The sequence below is a fragment of the Pseudophryne corroboree genome, chromosome 3, assembly GCF_028390025.1.
Source record: "Pseudophryne corroboree isolate aPseCor3 chromosome 3, aPseCor3.hap2, whole genome shotgun sequence".
In the NCBI taxonomy this organism is placed as follows: domain Eukaryota; kingdom Metazoa; phylum Chordata; class Amphibia; order Anura; family Myobatrachidae; genus Pseudophryne; species Pseudophryne corroboree.
Genome location: NC_086446.1, coordinates 745,277,189 through 745,300,050, shown reverse-complemented (window position 1 = coordinate 745,300,050; position 22,862 = coordinate 745,277,189). Strand labels below are relative to the sequence as shown.

The 22,862-nt window shown below is 46.0% G+C and overlaps 1 protein-coding gene across 5 annotated transcripts in view; it reads right to left on the bottom strand.

The window, feature by feature from the left end:
• Window positions 1-22,862, bottom strand: part of CRTAC1 (cartilage acidic protein 1) — a 1,057,458-nt gene that overhangs the window by 606,542 nt on the left and 428,054 nt on the right. The window contains exon 1 of one of the 5 annotated variants that reach the window (XM_063962307.1): window positions 21,398-21,480. The exons of the other annotated variants lie outside the window; for them this stretch is intronic. The gene's annotated coding sequence lies outside the window, so the exon portion shown is untranslated. Of the gene's footprint in view, window positions 1-21,397; window positions 21,481-22,862 lie in introns of those variants that run through there. 5 annotated transcript variants of the gene reach the window in all.

The following is a 22,862-nucleotide window of genomic DNA, read 5'->3' as shown; positions in this document are numbered from 1 at the left end:
TGCACCATCTAGATAAAATGTCATACTATTGCTTTACACCTAATGGAACAAACGTGTTAGCATGAATAATTTAGAATCACTGAGAACTGGAAACTGATTTGTCAAATTTTTCCCATTTAGCTGTGAAGGTGGTAGAAATGCCATTAAAGTCATGTAGTAGTCTGGACGTGAAGAGAGCCCAAGACAGCCATGGATCAACCTTCTTCTACATCAGGGTATTCAACTATTATTTTCAGTGGTCCTCCCAGAAAAGTTAGAGAGATTTGGTGGGCCAGACATTCAACTTTTATTACAAAAACAAGGGCTGAAAAAAATAAGGTTAAAAGATATTAAATTGTTTAAAATATGCTTTACACCTTTTTTTCAATTCTTTTTAAACTGGATCCAGACTATAGGTCATCATACATTAGGTCGACACCATATGGTCAACAGACACAAGGGTGACATGGACAAAAGGTCAACATGTGAAAGGTCGACACTGGAAAAGGTGGCCAGGTTCAAAAGTTTGACAGGTTCATATGGTTGACATATGGTTTTTTTTTTTATGTTTTTGGACTTGTCCCCTCCTTGACTATCCATGTAACAAATCATAACCTTTAATAACCGCGTGGTGAGCAAAGCGGAGTAGGGCGAGACACCGTGCCCGTGCGGGGACGCGTTTCTACAAATGGTGGTCCCAGATGACAAAATTATCCACACTAACCCCAAAACTGCAAAAAAAAAAGAAAAAAGAATAAGTGTGTCAAGGAGCCCTGTTAATCAAGCACTGTGCTGGAGGAAGAGGAGCGCTATTGATCAAGTGCTGTACTGGAGGAAGAGGAGCGCTGTTAATCAAGTGCTGTGCTGGAGGAAGAGGAGCGCTATTGATCAAGTACTGTACTGGAGGAAGAGGAGCGCTGTGAATCAAGTGCTGTGCTGGAGGAAGAGGAGCGCTGTGAATCAAGTGCTGTGCTGGAGGAAGAGGAGCGCTGTTAATCAAGTGCTGTGCTGGAGGAAGAGGAGCGCTATTGATCAAGTGCTGTGCTGGAGAAAGAGGAGCGCTGTTGATCAAGTGCTGTGCTGGAGGAAGAGGAGCGCTATTGATCAAGTGCTGTGCTGGAGGAAGAGGAGCGCTGTTAATCAAGTGCTGTGCTGGAGGAAGAGGAGCGCTATTGATCAAGTGCTGTGCTGGAGAAAGAGGAGCGCTGTTGATCAAGTGCTGTGCTGGAGGAAGAGGAGTGCTGTTGATCAAGTGCTGTGCTGGAGGAAGAGGAGCGCTGTTGATCAAGTGCTGTGCTGGAGGAAGAGGAGTACTGTTAATGAAGTGCAGTGGTGGAGGAAGAGGAGTGCTGTTAATGAAGCACTGTGGTGGAGGAAGAGGAGTGCTGTTAATGAAGCACTGTGGTGGAGGAAGAGGAGTGCTGTTAATGAAGCGCTGTGGTGGATGAAGAGGAGTGCTGTTAATGAAGTGCAGTGGTGGAGGAAGAGGAGTGCTGTTAATGAAGCACTGTGGTGGAGGAAGAGGAGTGCTGTTAATGAAGTGCAGTGGTGGAGGAAGAGGAGTGCTGTTAATGAAGCGCTGTGGTGGAGGAAGAGGAGTGCTGTTAATCAAGAGTGTGGCTGCATCCATGCTTTGTAGGTAGCTGGCGCCAACTAATCGTTTTCCATCTTTAACATTGGCTTGATCCAATTAATAAGTCCCAAATTTATCTAGGAAATATTTAGAATACTGTCCAGTTGTCACAAACACATAATATCGGAGCACAGTGGTCCTGAGGCATACGGATCTCGCAGATATCTGCATGTTGCGCATGCATGGTAAAAAGAGATCAGCGACTGTGCATGCGAAGGACAGGTCATATGCAGCAGCAGCGGCGGGCTCCAGAGGTGAGGCTGCCGCGCAGTCCAAATTTGAAATAGGGGAGCCACACCAACTGCCAGTGAGTCAGTTTGGGATGACAGTTGGTGGCAGTTGGTGTGGCTCCCTATTTCAAATTTAGACTGCGTTGCAGCCCCACCTCTGGAGCCGCCACTGCGCTCAAGGACGTTGGTTCTAAGTGCATACAGATTGCGATGTCCTCTTTCATTGTAACTACGTGTATTTGCTTTAAGGAATTTCCTTACAATGCTGTAAATCTCCCACCAGCCACAATCATCGGTCCCTCAGCCCCTGACAATTAAATTATGGGGACTAAAGTTGCACATGAAAAGCACAAAGCTAAAGCCAGTGCATTAACGAGCTTTCTACAAGATGTTATATTATATTTTGATAATGCAGTATCATACTGTATGCTCTGAAAAATATATGAGCTTAAATTAAACTAAAGCCTAATGATGAATAATATACTATTCCAGAATGTTAAACTGAATGATGTTCCTTGGCCAGATTAAAAGTTAAATAAATATTGCACTGCTAAATATGGCATTTTTATTAGTGCTTAATTAATGGCATGTGTTAATTGTAATGTCATAATGATAATGTGCTCATCTGCCAAGACGGCATATTTTTGTTACATCCTGTAAGTTTAAGCAGATATTACGGTGAGATATTGGAGCCTATTTATTAACAAGAGAAAAAGTCGCATCTACCAGTTCAGTAGTAGAAAGGAAGGTTGCTTTTTTTGTCAAATATATGGCTTTACCCTAGCTATCAAAAGCTCCTTATGTATCAAAGAATTTCTGCGGTGAAAGCTTTCCCATGTAAAAGTGACAAAGGCCATGTAACAAGGATGGGTGTGTTGCAAGTACAGCCGCAGACTTTCTTCTGGTAACGCCATCTCACGATGACGATAGCGGGAGATATTCAATGAGAAAATACTTTATTTAAATAAAGCATTTCTTCATCTGATTTCTGGGTCATGCCCTGGATACTGACCCAGCAACGTAGGTATATACAGTGGTGGCAGCCCTTCTGGGAGCTGAATCACTACTCATGGGGATGCAGCATAATAATTGATATGAAAGTATGTATACTAGACTTCCTTATAGCTCGATACTTTCTCATCCAGACCCTCCACCATGTATATTTCCCAGTTCCCCCAGAATGATTGCTCCTACGGGCAGAGACCCTTGTTCCTATGTGTCACACTCCATGTCACCAGTGTTCCTGTCCCCTATCTTCTTCTCCACTTCAACGTCTCTGTCTGCTCACCCATACGTTGGGTACAGGATCACTCTCAGTCGCGACTCCTGCTAGCTTCAGTGAGCTGCCTTACCCTTGCCCCTGTTATCTGTCCTACCTAGTCTGTGGTGTGAGATTAATGGTAAGGGTTGGGTATGAAATGGCGTCAGTCGGGATGCCGATGGTCACATGACCAACCATGGCATCCCAACAGTGAGAATCCCTACACCGGGTGTAAGTATTCTACCCCTACCCCTAATCCTCACCCTCCAGTGTTTGTCGGCTACGGTTAACCCTCCAGGGGTGTCGGCTATGGCTAACTCCCCCCCCAGTACCTATTTCTAACCCGCCCTAGTGCTTAACCTCCCCCCAGTGCCTGTCCCTAACCCCCCCTCCCCCAGTGCCTAACCCTAACCCTTCCCCCTAGTGGCTATCCCTATCTCCCACCCCGATACTCACCTTCGGGATGACGGCCGTCCGTGTTCAAGCGCCAGTCTCCTGAGGGGTGTCGGGATTCTGGCGTCGGTCACATGACTGCCAGCATCTCGACCGCCGCGATGCCAAACACATCCCGTTTGGTACCTATAGTATGCTATGGTGTGCCATTATGTATTATACAGTTACTGTGGAATGTTTTCCATGTTTACCACATACGGCGCTGCCTCTATTTTGCGGGACCGTATAAATAAAAGTTAACAAATAATTACACCCATCGTCGCTACCCTTTGCTCTTATGCATACATGTAAAATTAAAAGCAATAGTGTACAGAATTCTTGTGATGTTACAATGTTACAAACTTGGATATTAAAGGCTACAATCACATCTACATAGTAGTATTGCTTAGTGTCATACTCTGGCAAGAAGGGCCCAGCAGGGATTGCAGTGATAGGGGCCCAAGCTTAAGAGGTGTGGCCAGCCACTGGAGGGGTATCGGCAGCTACCCCAGAGGGACTTGGCTAACCATTAGAGTGACATGCAAAGAACAGGGCCCCTTTATAAAGGAGGGGCAGGGGTGTATCAGGACCACCCACTTTGATTGGCAGGAGGGCTAATATTGGTGTCATTTCCCTAGAAACCAAGCACCCAAGTTCATCCATAATCCTGTTCCACCTAGTTACTGAACCCTAGAGGAGGAAGAGGGGCCCTCGGGTAGTGGGGACCACCGGGGATTTTTCTACGCACCCGTGGACCACTCCACCACTGGCATTGCTTGTTCTGCAGGCACGTTTGAGAACGACTTACAGGCTTTCAGAATCCACTGGCCACATCTTCATATCACAGTGCACATTTTCAAGCAGGGCAAAGCTCTATCGGGAAACTACATTTATGTCATATTCTTGAAAATAAAATCTTTTAAAATACACCTACAGTATATCATGTGTCTGAGAGCTAATCAGTGCCTATATCAAATTGCGCAGATTCATCTTCAGTGAAGAACCCTGTTCCGGCATACTTCAACATATAAGCTCTTCTACCCTGTATCTTGCACTATCACAGGGATCATTCTTTCACTTCTCTTTATGTGAGGTCCGACTGGGTGGCGGAAGCTTGGAATTAGCTGGTGGTGTCTCACAAACGATGTGCCTGATTTTGAGATGGACGCAATTCTAATTTTGTATGCAGTGGAGCGATTTTTTCCCCGAAATGCATGCGAATGATAATAAGCATGTGCCGCCACAGTGTTGCGATGTCTTACTTCCAGCAACCATGCTGTGCGGCCGTAGGGATACTCAGCAACTGCGAGCATTGCAAATTTATAAAGGTGCCACTAAGTTTCTACAGTGACGTATATGCAATACACATAGTACCAGTGTAATGTGATATACCTGAAGTAGGGATGGCCATCGACTACCAATGATTCGTAATCATCGATGGTTCATGGACGATGTTGAATACTTTAGCCATCGATGGGAGGGAACCAGGTGATTTCTCTCCATCGATGGCACAGCACAAAAAAAATTTTTTTTTCTTTCAATGTGCCGGGACACGGAGCATAGCTCCGCAACCGACACCCGTGAAGTCCTGCCCCCAGACAGTCACTGAAAGAACAGGGATGACCGTCAATAGTCTCCCATGTCATAGTTGGTCACCATCAATGGCCACTCACAGCTTCACCATCTTTGGCAACCATCGATGGTGAGCACACCGTGGCCATCCCTAATCTGACGTACAACACAGTGTAAATTGAATAGGAAAAACATTCGGCAAAAAACTGATTAGACTACAGTATGTAGGATGAGGACAGTGGTTAAGGGTAAGGTAACTGGCTATGTTGTAGGGCAAGCAGGGGTGAGCTGCAGGGAGGGGAGCTACTTTGGCCCTTGACGAGCCTGTAAAGGAGGTAAGGGCCAGCATTCCGTATCAAAGTCACTGATGGACTTGGAAACAAAGTCTAGGAGCAAAGTTGGCATGAATACGGATATCAAGATAATGAAAGTAAGGAGGGCCCTGCCTGTGAGTACTGACATCCTATGTAGCGGGTGAACAGTTAGAGGGTGATCTGGAAAGGAGGATGGGTCAGGAGCAGAAAGGTAAACATATTTAGGAGGAGCACAGCAAGGCTTTAATATAAGGTACAGGATGTTTTTAGAGTACTTTTGCACTCTATTGTGCACCCTATTGTGCTATGTTCTTTTGTTACTCTGAAAAGGAGCTCATTTTTGAAACCTTTGTTATTAAATAATACTAACTCACTATGGAGGTCATTCTGAGTTGATCGCTAGCTGCCGTTGTTCGCAGCACAGCGATCAGGCTAAAAATTGGCATTTCTGCGCATGAGTATGCACCGCAATGCGCAGGCGCGTCGTACAGGTACAATGAACATTGTGGGTTTGCACAGAGTCTAACGAACATTCCAGTCGCACGGCTGAATGCAGGAAGATTGACATGAAGTGGGTGTTAACTGACCGTTTTCAGGGAGTGCTTGGTAAAACGCAGGCGTGGCTGAAAAAACGCAGGCGTGGCTGGGCGTTCGCTGGGCGGGTGTGCGACGTCAAAAGCCGTCCCTCCGTCGTTAGAATCAATACACACGAAGAGTAACTACAGGGCTGGTCTTGTTTTGCACAAAAAGATTTTGCAGGCGCTCTACTGCAGAAGCGTTCGCACTTCTGCAAAGCGAAAATACACTCCCCAGTGGGCGGTGACAATGCGTTTGCACGGCTGCTAAAAACTGCTAGCGAGCGATCAACTTGGAATGACCCCCAATATCATTGCAGCATTCATCCCAATATTCAAATAAAACTACAGGTCCGCCTGTGTATAGTTTATAGTGTATAGAACTGAAACATGAAGGCTGGTGACACAATAAGACCTTCTACAGGCAGAAAATCTCACCTGTGCACCACTTTTTTCCCTTGAGTTTCCATGACACTTAGTGTAGGCGGCCACGATCCTCTTTAATAAATGCAAATTGTCTCCTACACAATTATGTATCTGTAGGTGCTTATTCAGCTGCACTAATGTAACCATAATTATAGCAAGTGCATCATTCCCTAATATTTCTTATATTTTAATAATAATAACTCACAGTAAAAATCATGAGAATGGAAGTGCACTACGCATTGCAAATAGCACCACGAGTTGCAAACCTGTCTCCCATATTTATTCTGGCCCCTGACCGAAAAAGGTTAAGAACCTCTATATCCACCTATATTTTACATTTGTCCTTTTACCGGTTTACAATGTGAAGATTGTGCGGCAAGTAGGGAATATCTTTCTAGTCTTCATTACAAACATATTATTTTTGTAAGGCAATCCTCCCGGGCTTTACATGACCGCAACGCCGGTATAACGTCTGCACGATGTGTAAAGAAAATATCTTGTCTTATATATGACCTGATTCTCTGTTGCAGGGGTGTGAGATCTATCATGCATATAGTATTAAATGTTCTGTGCCTATTTAAATGGAGCAAATTCATTGGTTGTTGGCAGGTTCAAGATTTACAATATTACATCTTACATGGAGCAATGGGCCATTTATCAAGTTTTACCCTTTCCCAAGCCACATGGTAGGAATAAATAAAAAAAAGAGCATAAAAATGTTAAACATTTCAGCCTACCACCTGAATACTTTAATGCAATTTTAGATATTGTATTATAGTATCACCAACTTTATAAGAATTGTTATTTATCTTATTACCAGTTATTTATTTAGCACACAGATATTCCGCAGCACATTTACAGAGAATACAAGGCCATTCTCCTGCCCCAGTGGAGCTTACAATCTATATTCAGCATCATCACATTTACATACGGGATGTAGTCAGGATCCTGGTGGTCACCATACCGACGCTGGGATTGCGGCTGCCAGAATGCTGGCAGGGGGCTGAGGACTATTCCCACTCATGGAGTGGGAATAGAACATGTGGCGAGCCACCGAGCCTGCAAGGGGCTTTGTTGCGCTTGCCCCCCTGCCGGCATTCTGGCGGCTGGGATCCCGGCATCTGTATGCTGACCGCCGGGATCCAAGCCGCCGGTCACCCATACCCAACATGTACATACACCTATAAATAAGGGTTATTTTTTTGTTGTGAGCCAATTAATCCACCAGTATATTTTTGGATTGTGGGAGGAAACCGGCTTAGCCGGAGGAAATGCACACAAGCACAGAGAGAACATACAAACTCCACACAGTTACAGCCGTGGTGGGAATTGAGCACATCGCCTAAGTGCAGGGAGGTAGTAATGCTAACCATCACACTGTCCGTGCTGCCACGGTGTCTATTCTTTCATTCCGTTGCGTAGTTGATTACAGTATTTGGATTTTATTTGGAGAATTATGTTGTTGTTCTACAGTACCTCTATGGGGGTAATTCAGACCTGTTTGTAGATATGCTTAATACAGCACATCTACCGGGGGACGCCCAGCACAGTGCTAGTCCGCCCCATGCACAGATACAAAAGCATTGCACGGCGACGATGCTTTTGTACCCGACGAGTAGCTCTGGCAGGGAGCTACTGGCCGTGTCCCGGGACACACGCAGCCGTCGCGCCCCCCCCCCCCCCAATGGTCCAGACACGCCTCTGTTGTCCGGACCGTGCCTGGTCAACGGCATTCTAATGCCGTTGGCACACCCCCTCCCGCCCCGTGACCGCCTCTGCCTGTCAATCAGGTAGAGGCGATCGCACCAGTGTGATACTGATAGCATCTCACTGGGTTCCCGGTTGCACATGCGCAGGGCGCACTCCACAAAGTAATTCTGTCTGCGATTGCTGCCGCGGTCCAGTCTGAATTACCCTCTATGTTTGTTACTTGCTCCTCCCCTGCTGATTGAATATAAATTCCATAGTGAAATGTTTGGTTAGTTCAATGCTGACCATTAAGAAAGTAACACCGTAGTTACGGCAGAGCAAGTCAGTACATTTATCGATATGGAAGTTTTCCTTTGACTAATGTAAGCTCACAGGCCAAGAGCCTATAGCTGCATTAGTTCACCAGCCCATGAAAGAGTATAGCCATCTAAAATATTGTTAGCGCTCTATTCTCCAGCGTTAATAAGAGTGGCAGTAGCTTGGTGTTTTTGTAATTAGCTGTAATCTCTGTTTGAAAACAAGTGAACAGAACACCAAATACTATAGGCATTCACATTCAGCTCTTGTGAAGGTTACAGTCATATCCCCTATCACATGGACACTCGTATACACAAAAGTTATTTTTTGTGTCAGTAGCCAATTAACCTACTAAAATGATTTTGTGGAGTGTGGGACGAAACCACAGTACCTGGAGGAAACCCAGGCAAACAGATGGAACACATACAAACTCCACACAGATCAAGCCTTAGTCAGGATTTAAACTTATGGCCTCAGTGCTGTGAGGAGGCAATGCTATCTACTACACCACCATGCTACCCAAATCCATGGAATTCTTATGGATTCAAGCGTACATATCCCAAGCAAGCACACCACGGTGTCAGTGCACAGGACCGATTGAGCCGCATGGACTCTGGCATATAATAGGTGTTCTTGGGTGGTGACTGGGAGGTGGCTATGCAGACACATGGAGATATTCTGTCATTTTCCTTATAATTTACTCTTATAGTATATTTAGAGAATATATATACTAATGCCATTATGCCATAATGATACATCTCAGTGGCGTTCCAGGGCACTTCAGCGCACTAGGGCATCACCCACCTCAGTCTTGTGCCCCCGGGCTTTGGAAACAGTTTGCACCACCCTGATATAGCCAGTGTCGGACTGGAGCATGAAGGGCCCACCGGGGGTATGCAGTGGTAGGGGCCCATGATTAGAGGTGTGGCCAGCCTCCAAAGGATGTGTGGCCAGCCACCACAGAGGTTTGGCTAACCATTATAGATTACCTGGTCTGGACTCCTTGATAATTTATTTAGTAATTAATGCTAGTGCATGCATGATAATGTGCCAGATTAATGACAGCAATGTACTGTAGAGAATACACCATAATCCTGTGCAGTATAAGGTAACATACAGGGTCGGATTGGGAACAAAAAGCGGCCCTGGAAAAATTTGTACTAGTGGCCCCACATGGGCAGCACCAGAGGTGTAAGGTCTAGCCATGGGCCATGGCAGCAGCACCCTCCCCCCAAGACTTTCCAGATAGTGGGCATGTCCAGCATCAAGGGGGAAGTTAAAAGGAAATATAATTAAATATTATGAGCACATTATATGATACACCTTTAGGATTTAGGAAACTATATCATTCTTTAGAAAGATATATTTTCTTGCTTATTACACCAACCGTATCCCAATCACTATTCACTCAATCTTATATGTCAGCCAAGCAGGCAGACAGAGCATACACTAGATCATCTGCAATCACAGGCTAAGTGGCAAAGAAATTTTCATGATGTAAGCAAATTATTTTGCATCTTATTCATTATGTCTATAAATAGGACCACATGTCCTCAAACAAAACAGGCCCCCGCGGGTGCACCGGCCCACCGGGAATCTTCCCTGTAAGCCCTATGGCCAATCCGCCTCTGGATAATATATAACTCAAGTGCACAGTCTAGAACCTGATCCATAGAGGAGGAGGGCCCCCCAGGCAGTGGGGCCTACCGGTGGTTTCCCCTGCACCCCTGTGGGCCAGTCCGAGCCTGGATATAGCTAACCAATATTACAGCATTCATACGTAAGTTTCTTATATGCAATTTATACTACACACAGATGCTGCAGGTTCAGCAGAGTTCAGGCCGCCTCGGATAAAGTCTAGAACTGAAGGAACAGCAGGATTCCCGTCTCATTCCCGAAAAATCAAAGGTTTTTGATCAGAAATCTGGCAGGAAGTCAGTCGTGTCCTAAAATGTGGGTTGATACAGCTGCCAGCCGGCCCTGCACGTAATGAATGACATTTCTGTTTTTCACAACCTTACATTATTTAAAATAATTGGTTATGAAGCCGACTTTGTAAAGACAAATCCACTTAAAAATGTGCTTTCCCACAGTTTAGTAGTTTTCTTTAATTTTTAAGCAAGATGTTTTATGACTTTTAACAAAGGTTTATTTCTATCATTAAATGTGTTATTCATCGTAATATTCTACTGATCACTATATTGAAAGAGTTTAAAAACCCGTAGACGCTGATTTAAGAAAGCCATGATTAATCAGTGTACACTGTGTAAGAATCAGCAGGCAACAGAACAGGAAACCGGCCGCTAAGGCGAAATGCAGAAAACAACAAAACCCCAACATTTTTCTTTGAAATATAAGAACATATTATTTATTTAGTTCATGCCAATATGCACAAAAATGAAGTGTATGGAGGATTCTGGAGAGTAACACAATGGGACAAATAGTGCACATTAGTCAGAGAATAAACATTACAGAACCATTTCTATTTCATCACATTTTATAAGTGACCCCCAACAGTGTCACCTGCAGGAGTTTCATAACGTGAGCCTGTAACTGTCAGAAAACAGCTCTATGGTGGAAGCCTGCATTAGAGATGTGGGACAATGAAATGCAACATAGACAGACAGTGTCGGACTGGGGCATAAAGGGACAACCGGGGGTATGTAGTGGTAGGGGCCCATGCATAGGGGTGTGGCCAACCGCTACATTGGTTTACCTAACCATTAGAGACTGCATGGGCTGGAGCCCTTGATATATATACAGTCAATATTGCCAGTGCATGCATGATAATATAGCAGATTAATAACAGCAATGCATGATAGAAAATACACCATAGTCCTGTGCATTATAATTAGAGATGAGCGGGTTCGGTTCGTCAAGATCTGAACCCCCCCCGAACTTCACCTATTTTACACGGTTCCGAGGCAGCCTCGGATCTTCCCGCCTTGCTCGGTTTACCCGAACGCGGCCGAACGTCATCATCCCGCTGTCGGATTCTCGCGAGATTCGTATTCTATATAAAGAGCCGCGCATCGCCGCCATTTTCACTCGTCCATTGGAGATTGAACGGAGAGGACGTGGCTACGTTCTCTGCCTGAAAAGCTCCATATCTGTGCTCAGTGTGCTGCAAATATCTGTGCTCAGTGTGCTGCAAATATCTGTGCTCAGTGTGCTGCAAATATCTACGTTCACTGCCTGAAAAGCTCCATATCTGTGCTCAGTGTGCTGCAAATATCTGTGCTCAGTGTGCTGCAAATATCTGTGCTCAGTGTGCTGCAAATATCTGTGCTCAGTGTGCTGCATTTTGGTGACCAACAGTATATAGTTGTACAGTACAGTGGGCCATTGCTGTATCTTGCAGCTCTGTGTCACTGCAAGTATCCATTCCATATCTGTGCTGCATTTTTGTGAGCAGTATATATAGTAGTACAGTGCAGCATTTTGGTGACCAACAGTATATAGTTGTACAGTACAGTAGACCATTGCTGTATCTTACAGCTCTGTCACTGCAAGTATCCATTCCATATCTGTGCTGCATTTTTGTGAGTAGTATATACAGTAGTACAGTGCAGCATTTTGGTGACCAACAGTATATAGTTGTACAGTACAGTAGGCCATTGCTGTATCTTGCAGCTCCGTGTCACTTCAAGTATCCATATCTGTGCTGCATTGTTGTGAGCAGTATATAGTAGTACAGTGCAGCATTGTGGTGACCAGTATACTACAGTACAATAGTCCAGTGCTGTTCTCGCTGCTCAGTGTCAGTTCTCCGTAGTCTCATCAGTGCTCAGTAAAATCAGTGCTCAGTATAATCAGTGATTGCTCAGTATAATCAGTTCTCAGTATAATCAGTGCGCTGTTAGACGTGCGCCCATTTTCCGCCATTAGTGCATTGGGATTTAGACAATTGACGAAGTTATTGTGTCCCCGGTACAAAATCCCATCTAGATTGCACTTCACTAGGCAGGTGATAGCGATATTTTACCAATTAATATCAGTGATTTATAATTAATTTTCTCATACGTCCTAGAGGATGCTGGGGACACTTCAAGAACCATGGGGTATAGACGGGATCCGCAGGAGACATGGGCACTTTAAGACTTTGAAGGGGTGTGAACTGGCTCCTCCCTCTATGCCCCTCCTCCAGACTCCAGTTTTAGATTGTGCCCAGGCAGACTGGATGCACTTGCAGGAGCTCTACTGAGTTTCTCTGAAAAGACTTTATGTTAGGTTTTTTATATTCAGGGAGGACTACTGGCAATAGTCTCCCTGCATCGTGGGAGAGAAGTCAGACCTACTTCCAGTGAGTTTAAAGGCTCTGCTTCTTGGCTACAGGACACCATTAGCTCCTGAGGGTTTGGAACACTAGGTACGCCTAGGGGTTCACTCCCAGAGCCCGCCGTCACCCCCCTTGCAGAGCCAGAAGACAGGTGAGTAGAAGAAGAAAAGAAGACTTCAGTGACGGCTTCTGAGGTACCGCACAGCGATCGCGCTGCGCGTCATGCTCCCACACACACAGTGGCACTACAGGGTGCAGGGCGCAGTGGGGGGCGCCCTGGGCAGCATAAAACTCCTCATTAAGGCTGGCAAAGTGGAAATTAAGTGCCTAGGCACAAAATCCTAACCCCGCCAGTGTGATTATATTAAAAAATAGCGGGGCTGAAGCGCGCCATTAAGGGGGCGGGGCTTAGCCCTCACAGCTCTCATCAGCGCCATTTTCCCTTCTCGGAGCTGCAGAGATGCTGGTCCTTCCTCAACACTGCTGTACAAGTAACAGGGTGCAAAACGGGGGGGGGGCACAGTTAATTTGGTGCAAATATAAGTATTATAAAAGCGCAGTGGCTTTATATTAACGTTTCAGAACCGGGATTGAGCGTTGGGTTGTGAGCTGGCAAACTCCCTCTATGTTTCTCTGACAGGCTTTACTGTGGGTCTGTCTCCTTTTGGCCCAGTGTGTCGGCATGTCTGAGGCGGAGTGCTCTTCCTAGGAGGAGACTGTTAGGGGCAGAAACGGCTGTGGGAGTGACCCTGTCAGCACCGCCGACTCCTGATTGGGTAAATGTGTTGAATGCCTTGAATGCTAATGTGGCTCTTATTAATAAGAGATTGGATAGATCTGATTCTCAGAACCAGGCATGGAAGAAATCTGTGGAGGATGTGTTATCACAGGTTCAGACCCCTTTGGGGTCACAAAAACGTTCGTTTGCTCAGTTGGCAGACACAGATACCGACACGGACACTGACTCCAGTGTCGACTATAGTGATGCCAGATTAGACCCAAAATTGGCAAAGAACATTCAGTACATGATTGTGGCAATAAAAGAAAAGTGGACAAGGCTCTATCACGGTTGTCTAAAAAGGTAGCTTTACCGTCTCCTGACACGGCAGCCCTTAAGGATCCTGCGGATCGTAGACAGGAAAATACGTTAAAATCTATTTACGTCACCACAGGTACACTTCTCAGACCAACCATCGCATCTACGTGGGTGAGTAGTGCTATCGAAAAGTGGGCAGAGAACTTGTCATCTGATATAAATACCCTAGATAGGGATAGCATCCTGTTAACTCTGGGTTATATCAGGGACGCTGCCGCCTACCTAAAGGAGGCGGCGAGATATATTGGCATTTTGGGATCAAAAGCCAATGCCATGGCGATTTCAGCTAGGAGGGCATTGTGGATTCATCAATGGAATGCTGATGCTGACTCTAAGAAAGCTATGGAGTCTCTCCCATATAAAGGTAGTGTCTTGTATGGTGAGGGTCTCACTGATTTGGTATCTACGGCTACCGCGGGTAAGTCGTAATTTTTGCCTTATGTTCCTCCACAACAAAAGAAAGCTCACCACTTTCAGATGCAGTCCTTTCGGCCAAATAAATACAAAAAAGGCCGAGGTTATTCCTTCCTTGCTAATAGGGGAAGAGGAAAAGGTAAAAGATCTCCGGCCGTGGCAGATTCCCAGGATCAGAAGTCCTCCCCGGCTTCTGACAAATCCACCGCATGACACTGGGGCTCCGCTGCGGGAGTCCGCACCGGTGGGGGCACGTCTCAAGCTCTTCAGTCAATTCTGGGCTCGTTCGGCCCTGGACCCATGGGTTTTAGAAATAGTGTCCCAGGGGTACAAACTGGAGTTTCAAGACGTTCCCCCTCACCGATTTTTTCAAATCGGCCTTACCACCTTCTCTTCCGGACAGGAAGTTTGTATGCGATGCAATACAAAAGTTGTGTCTAAATCAAGTAATTATCAGGGTTCCCCCGTCACAAAAGGGAGAAGGCTTTTATTCAAGCCTGTTTGTGGTCCCGAAACCGGACGGCTCGGTCAGACCAATTCTGAACCTAAAGTCCCTCAATCTTTACCTAAGAAAATATAAATTCAAGAAGGAGTCTCTCCGAGCAGTGATCTCCAGTCTGGAGGAAGGGGATTTCATGGTGTCGGTCGACATAAAGGATGCCTACTTATACGTCCCCATATATCCTCCGCATCAGGCTGAGGTTTGCAATTCAGGATTGTCATTAATAATTTCAGACGTTGCCGTTTGGTCTGTCCACGGCTCCGAGGATTTTTACCAAGGTAATGGCGGAAATGATGGTTCTCCTTCGCAAACAAGGAGTCACAATTATCCCTTACTTGGACGATCTACTGATAAAGGCGAGAAACAAAGACAAGCTGGAGCAGGACATTGCGCTCTCCCTGACAGTTCTGCAGCAACATGGTTGGCTCCTAAACTTGCCAAAGTCACAGTTGAATTAGACGAAACGGCTGTCGTTTTTGGGAATGATTCTGGACACGGAATTACAGAGAGCTTTTCTTCCAGAAGAGAAGGCTCTGGAAATTCAGAGTTTGGTCAGACAAATTCTGAAACCAGCGAGAGTATCAATCCATCAATGCACTCGATTGCTGGGGAAGATGGTGGCGGCATACAAGGCCATTCAATTTGGCAGATTCCATGCCAGAGTGTTTCAGTGGGACCTATTGGACAAGTGGTCCAGATCCCATCTGCACATGCACCGGAAAATAATCCTGTCCGCCAAGACCAGAATCTTACTCCTGTGGTGGCTGCACAGCTCTCACCTCCTAGAGGGACGCAGGTTCGGAATCCAGGACTGGATCCTAGTAACCACGGATGCGAGTCTCCGAGGCTGGGGAGCAGTCACACAGGGGGAAACCTTCCAGGGAAAATGGTCAAGGAAGTTTGTTTACACATAAACGTTCTAGAGTTAGGAGCCATTTACAACGGCCTTCTTCAAGCGGAACGTCTTCTTCGCAACCTGCCCGTCCTAATACAGTCGGACAACATAACAGCAATAGCGTACATAAACCGCCAGGGCGGAACAAAGAGCAGGGCGGCAATGGCAGAGGCCACAAAAGTTCTCCGCTGCGCGGAAAGACATACAAGCGCTCTGTCAGTAATCTTCATTCCAGGAGTGGACAACTGGGAAGCAGACTTCCTCAGCAGACACGATCTCCATCCAGGAGAGTGGGGTCTTCATCAAGAGGTATTCACAGAAGTGACAAGTCTTTGGGGAATTCCTCAAATAGACATGATGGTGTCTCGCCTCAACAAGAAACTTCAGAGATATTGTTCCAGGTCAAGGGACCCTCAAGCAACAGCAGTGGACACGCTGGTGACACCATGGGTGTTTCAGTCGGTGTACGTGTTCCCTCCGATTCCACTCATTCCAAAGGTGCTAAAGATCATAAGAAGAACAAAGGGTTCAGGCGATCCTCATTGTTTCGGACTGGCCAAGGAGGGCTTGGTATCCAGATCTTCAGGAATTACTCATAAGAGATCCCTGGCCTCTTCCTCTACGAGAGGATCTGTTGCAGCAGGGGCCATGCGTATATCACGACTTACCGCGGCTATGTTTGACGGCTTGGCGGTTGAACGCCGGATCCTAGCCCGAAAGGGTATTCCCAGTGAAGTCATTCCCACACTTCTTCAGGCTAGAAAAGGAGTAACGTCTAAACATTATCACCGTATTTGGAGAAAATATGTGTCTTGGTGTGAATCCAAGAAGGCTCCTACGAAAGAATTTCAGCTAGGGCGTTTTCTCCATTTCCTGCAAGCAGGTGTGGATGCGGGCCTAAAGTTAGGCTTGATTAAAGTACAAATTTCGGCCTTATTGGTTTTCTTTCAAAAACAATTGGCCTCCCTTCCAGAAGTTCAGACTTTCGTGAAAGGAGTTTTGCACATCCAACCTCCATTAATGCCCCCAGTGGCACCATGGGATCTTAACGTGGTGTTGCATTTCCTTCAGTCACATTGGTTTGAACCTTTACAGAAAGTAGAGTTTAAATTTCTCCCTTAGAAAGTGGTCATGCTATTGGCCTTGGCATCCACAAGGCGGGTGTCTGAGTTGGCGGCTTTGTCTCACAAGAGTCCTTATTTAATCTTCCATGAAGATAGAGCGGAGTTGAGGACTCGTCAACAATTTCTGCTGAAGGTGGTTTCATCGTTCTACATGAACCAGCCTATTGTGGTACCGGTGGCTACTGACGCCTTCGCAGAGTCAAAATCTTTCGATGTTGTTAGGGCCTTAAAGATTTATGTCACCAGAACGGCTCAACTTAGGAAAACGGAAGCTCTGTTTGTCCTGTATGCTGCCAACAAGATTGGGACGCCTGCTTCCAAGCAGACTATTGCTCGCTGGATCTGTAATACGATTCAGCATGCTCATTCTACGGCTGGATTTCCGTTACTGAAATCAGTGAAGGCCCACTCTACTAGAAAGGTGGGCTCATCCTGGGCGGCTGCCCGGGGGATCTCGGCATTACAACTCTGCCGAGCAGCTGCTTGGTCAGGTTCAAACACCTTTGCGAAATTTTGCAAGTTTGATACCCTGGCTGATGAGGACCTCATGTTTGGTCAATCGGTGCTGCTGAGTCATCCGCACTCTCCCGCCCGTTCTAGAGCTTTGGTATAAACCCCATGGTTCTTGAAGTGTCCCCAGCATCCTCTAGGACGTATGAGAAAATAGGATTTTAAAACCTACCGGTAAATCCTTTTCTCTTAGTCCGTAGAGGATGCTGGGCGCCCGTCCCAGTGCGGACTCTATCTGCAGTTATTACTTATGTTTACACACAGGTTGTGTTTCTGTTATAGTCAGCCTGTTGCTGACATGGTTCATGCCGTTGACTGGAGTTCTGTTACTTGCCATGTTGTACGGCGTGTTTGTGGTGTGAGCTGGTATGTATCTCACCTTAGTTTAACAATAAATCCTTTTCCTCAAAATGTCCGTCTACCTGGGCACAGTTCCTATAACTGGAGTCTGGAGGAGGGGCATAGAGGGAGGAGCCAGTTCACACCCCTTCAAAGTCTTAAAGTGCCCATGTCTCCTGCGGCTCCCGTCTATACCCCATGGTTCTTGAAGTGTCCCCAGCATCCTCTACGGACTAAGAGAAAAGGATTTACCGGTAGGTATTAAAATCCTATTATTAATTACAGTAATCTTGCCAAATGATTCCAGTGATTTTGTCATTTTCTTCCAGTAATTTGGACCAATAATACCATTGATTAGAACGAATAATTCCTGTGATTTTGTCATTTTCTTCCATTGATTTGGACCAATAATACCATTGATTAGAACGAATAATTCCTGTGATTTTGTCATTTTCTTCCAGTGATTTGGACCAATAATACCATTGATTAGAACAAATAATTCCTGTGATATTGAGGTGTTTGTGTCGCTTAGCTTAGCCATCCAGCGACCACAGTGCACCTCTTTTTCTCTTTTCTTTGCATCATGTGCTGTTTGGGGACTATTTTTTTTAAGTGCCATCCTGTCTGACACTTCCGTATATGTCCAGTGGTACTGCCATTTGATATAATTCCCGACATTACTGCCATATAATTCCTGTGATTTTGTCATTTTCTTCCAGTGATTTGGACCAATAATACCATTGATTAGAACAAATAATTCTTGTGATATTGAGGTGTTTGTGTCGCTTAACTTAGCCATCCAGCGACCTTGGTGCACCTCTTTTTCTCTTTTCTTGGCATCATGTGCTGTTTGGGGCCAATTTTTTTAAGTGCCATCCTGTCTGACACTGCAGTGCCACTCCTAGATGGGCCAGGTCTTTGTGCCGCCCTCTTGGGTCGCTTAGCTTAGTCATCCAGCGACCTCGGTGCAAATTTTAGGACTAAAAATAGTATTGTGAGGTGTGAGGTGTTCAGAATAAACTGGAAATGAGTGTAAATTATGGTTATTGGGGTTAATAATACTATAGGATCAAAATGACCCCCAAATTCTATGATTTAAGCTGTTTTTGAGGGGGTTTTGAAAAAAAACACCCGAATCCAAAACACACCCGAATCCGACAAAAACTTTTCAGGGAGGTTTTGCCAAAATGCGTCCGAATCCAAAACACAGCCGCGGAACCGAATCCAAAACCAAAACCCGAAAACAATTTCCGGTGCACATCTCTAATTATAATGGAACATATGCATAATGTATAATTAAAGTGCACAGTCTGGAACCTCTTCCCTAAAGAAAGAGTTTGGGCCCCTCCAGGCAGTAGGGCCCACCGGTGGTTTCCCCTGTGGGCCAGTACGACCCTGCAGTCAGATATTAACTAACATTTAAGACCCAACATGCGCTTAGTTGCTACTTGCTAGCGTTTTTTATTTCTCCCCCATCCCTCTACCCCTACCCAGTCCCTCTCCGCCTATTCTTTCTCTTAACTCCATCTCTACCTATTACTGTATGTATTGTCTCTCTCTACCTACAGTATATATATTTTATGCTCTCTACTCCTATATTATCTCTCCCCCCTATATTTTCTCTCTCTCCCCCGCTGTATTCTCGCACTCCCATCACCCCCTATATTTTATCTCAAACATAGACTCTCTCCCCGTCTCCCCTTTTTTCACTTGTCTTCCCACTATATTATTTATTTCTAACACTATATTCTCTCCCGCGCAGCATATTCTCTCTCCCCGAAATATTCTCTCTCTCTCTCTCCTCAGTATATTCTCTTCCCCCAAGTATTTTATTAAACACACATTTTTATATGCAGGTTAAATGCACTGCAATTCATCTATTTTTAAGGCATTATCGTTTTTTATGTATAAATGGTGTAATTATGTTACACTATTGTGTTTGCACTCTATTCTCTCTCTCTCTCTAAGATAGATAGATAGATAGATAGATAGATAGATAGATAGATAGATAGATAGATAGATAGAGAAAGAGAGAAAGTGTATTCACCTGGAATACAAGAAAATACCTCCAGGGGAAAATCCCTAAGAAATTTTCAGAGGGTATCACAGCATTGTAGTGAACAGTAGCGGATCTTGCCACGGGCAAGCAGGACTTTTGGCCGGGGCGCCGCCTTCCGGAGGGCGCCGGCGCCATCCGGAGGGCGCCGCACCAGGGCAAGATCCGCTGCTGCTGTGCCCCCCGCTGCCCGCTGCCGCTGGCCGATGTGAAGGGAAACTAGAGTTTCCCTTCGTGGAGAGGTCCTTTACTGTGCGGTGCGCGATGACGTCATCGCGCACCGCACATTAAAGGACCTCTCCACGAAGGCTTCACAGCGGCCCGCGGGGGGCACATTTCAGAGTGCTACAGTAGTCACGAAGCCACGCCCCCCATTGCCGCCCGAGCAACGCAAAGCCCCAGAACCGGCCCTGGTAGTGAAATACCATTTGTTAAATGAGAGGAAGGTCTCACCTGTTCAACTGAACTGGTTTTACCATAGTGGGTACACCTTTATTCATTAGAGTGTTAAATATCATCTGGTGATGGGACAGCAGTTCATTTAAATATACTACACTAGGAGGCGCTATTTATCACTTTTTCTGTGGAATCACTACATACAGTATGTGTCCACATAAACCTATCCTCAAATAGCCCCAGAGAAATACCCCTGGACTCACGGACGTTGCAGCTAAGCTGCCCCACAGTTACTGCAACAAAAGTACAATGCACGAATACCCTGGACAATGCGCTGGCGTTGCAAGGAGTGTCAGTGTGCGATACAGACGTTAACCTGGGTAAAAAGGTAAAAGGCTGAGGTCTGATACGGGGTAGCCATGCCACGCGGCATTGTGCTTAATCTGTGACTTTGTACCAATTCTGATGCGACCAAACTACTCATCTAAAATGCCTAGAACACTTTAAGCGACTTTAGATGCAGCTACAGTGTGAATAAGAAGCTAAATTCAGAGGTATGAAAGTCCGAGAATGGCTATTCGTGGCCATGCATCTCGTGCTATATGGTGCAAAGTGAATAGTGTCTGAGGTCACATCTGTAACTAAACATTCATTCCCTGTCATTAGCCAATGCCTCAAACCATACACTTGAGGGAGATAGATGTATTTAGCTTAAGGAGTGTCAGCCATTTTGTTAAGTAGAAGCCATGATGTAGAGAAGTAGAACTATGCTTTGCTGGATAAATCATAATAATGCTGACATTTCACTGTTAGTACGTTCTGTGCGAAGCAAGGTCGTAGCTATAAGTCTTGAGAACATGTTATTAGACAGTCTCTGTGTGTTTAGACTTCTGGTGAAGGACACGTAGGAGGGTGTCAGCCTGAGAGGAGTTATGAGAAGAGATGCATTATTGTTTTTGAAATGTGACGTGTATTAAGTGTTCATGCAAGTACCTTTTTCTCTATATAATGTCATGCTAAATAAAGTAGAGCCAGTGTCATTTTGGTGGACATAACTACGTGTGTTGTCTGCTTCCTGGGATTCCCAATTGATTGGTAAACAAAGGGTAACGAACAGACAATTGAAGGAGATTGATAGTAGGAGGTTTATCTCTGACACACTCAATCCTGCACATACACCCCCCCCCCCAAAACAAGTGACACTCTTACCGCTGCTACTAGCCAGATACTCAAACTCTATACCTCTATTCACAAGCAGTCTCTCAAACCTTTCCCTTTCCAGTATTCAGACTATCAAATCTATTGTCACAATCCTGACTATTACTCTCATATTCTGCTAGATTGTCTTGTGACTTACCTGTGCCATCTGTCTTGTAAGAGAGGCCATTCAATTCAAAACCACAGCTTGCAGGCCTGGATATCCAGATTTGCCTGAGTGATCTGGTCTGCATACAAGCTGCAGCATGTGTCTGTGTTACTAATTATTGAATCTCTTTCCAAGCTGATTATGCACCTGAGAGTTTCTCTGTCTGTGAAGTCTGCAGATTCCTGTATACAGCATGCCTCTCAACTGTCCCGATTTTCGCAGGACAGTCCCATTTTTTTGGGGACTTTCCCGGTGTCCCACCAGCAGGCCTCATGTCACACATACGCACAGCGTCTATTCACAGGTTACAGAGGGAGAGGGAGCATGCCGGTCGCTCAGAGAGCGCTGTACATGCCCCCTCAGTGACGCTAAAAGTGGTCGTGACTCACGATCGCGGTTCTACCATGAGGCCACACCCCATTTCATGTATGACATGCCCCCCTTTCGGTCGGGCGCGTGAAAAAGTCCCGCTTTCTGATTTTAAGAAGTTGTAAAGTTTGTTACAGCAGTGTTTGCAGTCCAGCTGGAAGTGCATCTGAACTGCAGAGATCATGTGGATTGCTATTCTCTCTACAGCAGGGGTGGGCAGGCTTTTTGAGTCGGTGAGTCTACTTTGAAAGCGAAAAGCATTTGTAATCTACCTAGGTGGAATAATAGTGCGCGCCGCAGGCGCGTGCCCAAAAAGGGACGTGGTATAACAAAAAGGGGCGTAGCCTTGCTGCACAGGGTGTAATGACTGTTGCACGAAATCACGCATTGGCCCCCAAGGTAAAAACCTCAAACACATATGCCCCCACAGTGCCAGATATGCCCCCACAGTGCCAGATACACATATGCCCCCACAGTGTCATGTGCCCTCAGTGCCAGATATGCCCCCACAGTGCCAGATACACATATGCCCCCACAGTGCCAGATATGCTCCCACAGTGCTAGATATGCCCCCGCAGTGCACATATGCCCCACAGTGCTAGATATGCCCCACAGTGCCATGTGCCCACAGTGCTAGATATGCCCCCACAGTGCTAGATATGCTCCCATGGTGCCATGTGCCCACAGTGCCAGATATGCCCCCACAGTGCCATGTGCCCACAGTGCCAGATATGCCCCCACAGTGCCAGATACACATATGCCCCCACAGTGCCAGATATGCTCCCACAGTGCTAGATATGCCCCCGCAGTGCCACATATGCCCCACAGTGCTAGATATGTCCCACAGTGCCATGTGCCCACAGTGCTAGATATGCCCCCACAGTGCTAGATATGCTCCCATGGTGCCATGTGCCCACAGTGCCAGATATGCCCCCACAGTGCTAGATATGCCCCCCACAGTGCCATGTGCCCACAGTGCCAGATATGCCCCCACAGTGCTAGATATGCCCCCACAGTGCCATGTGTCCACAGTGCCAGATATGCCCCCACAGTGCCACATATGCCCCCACAGTGTCACATATGCCCC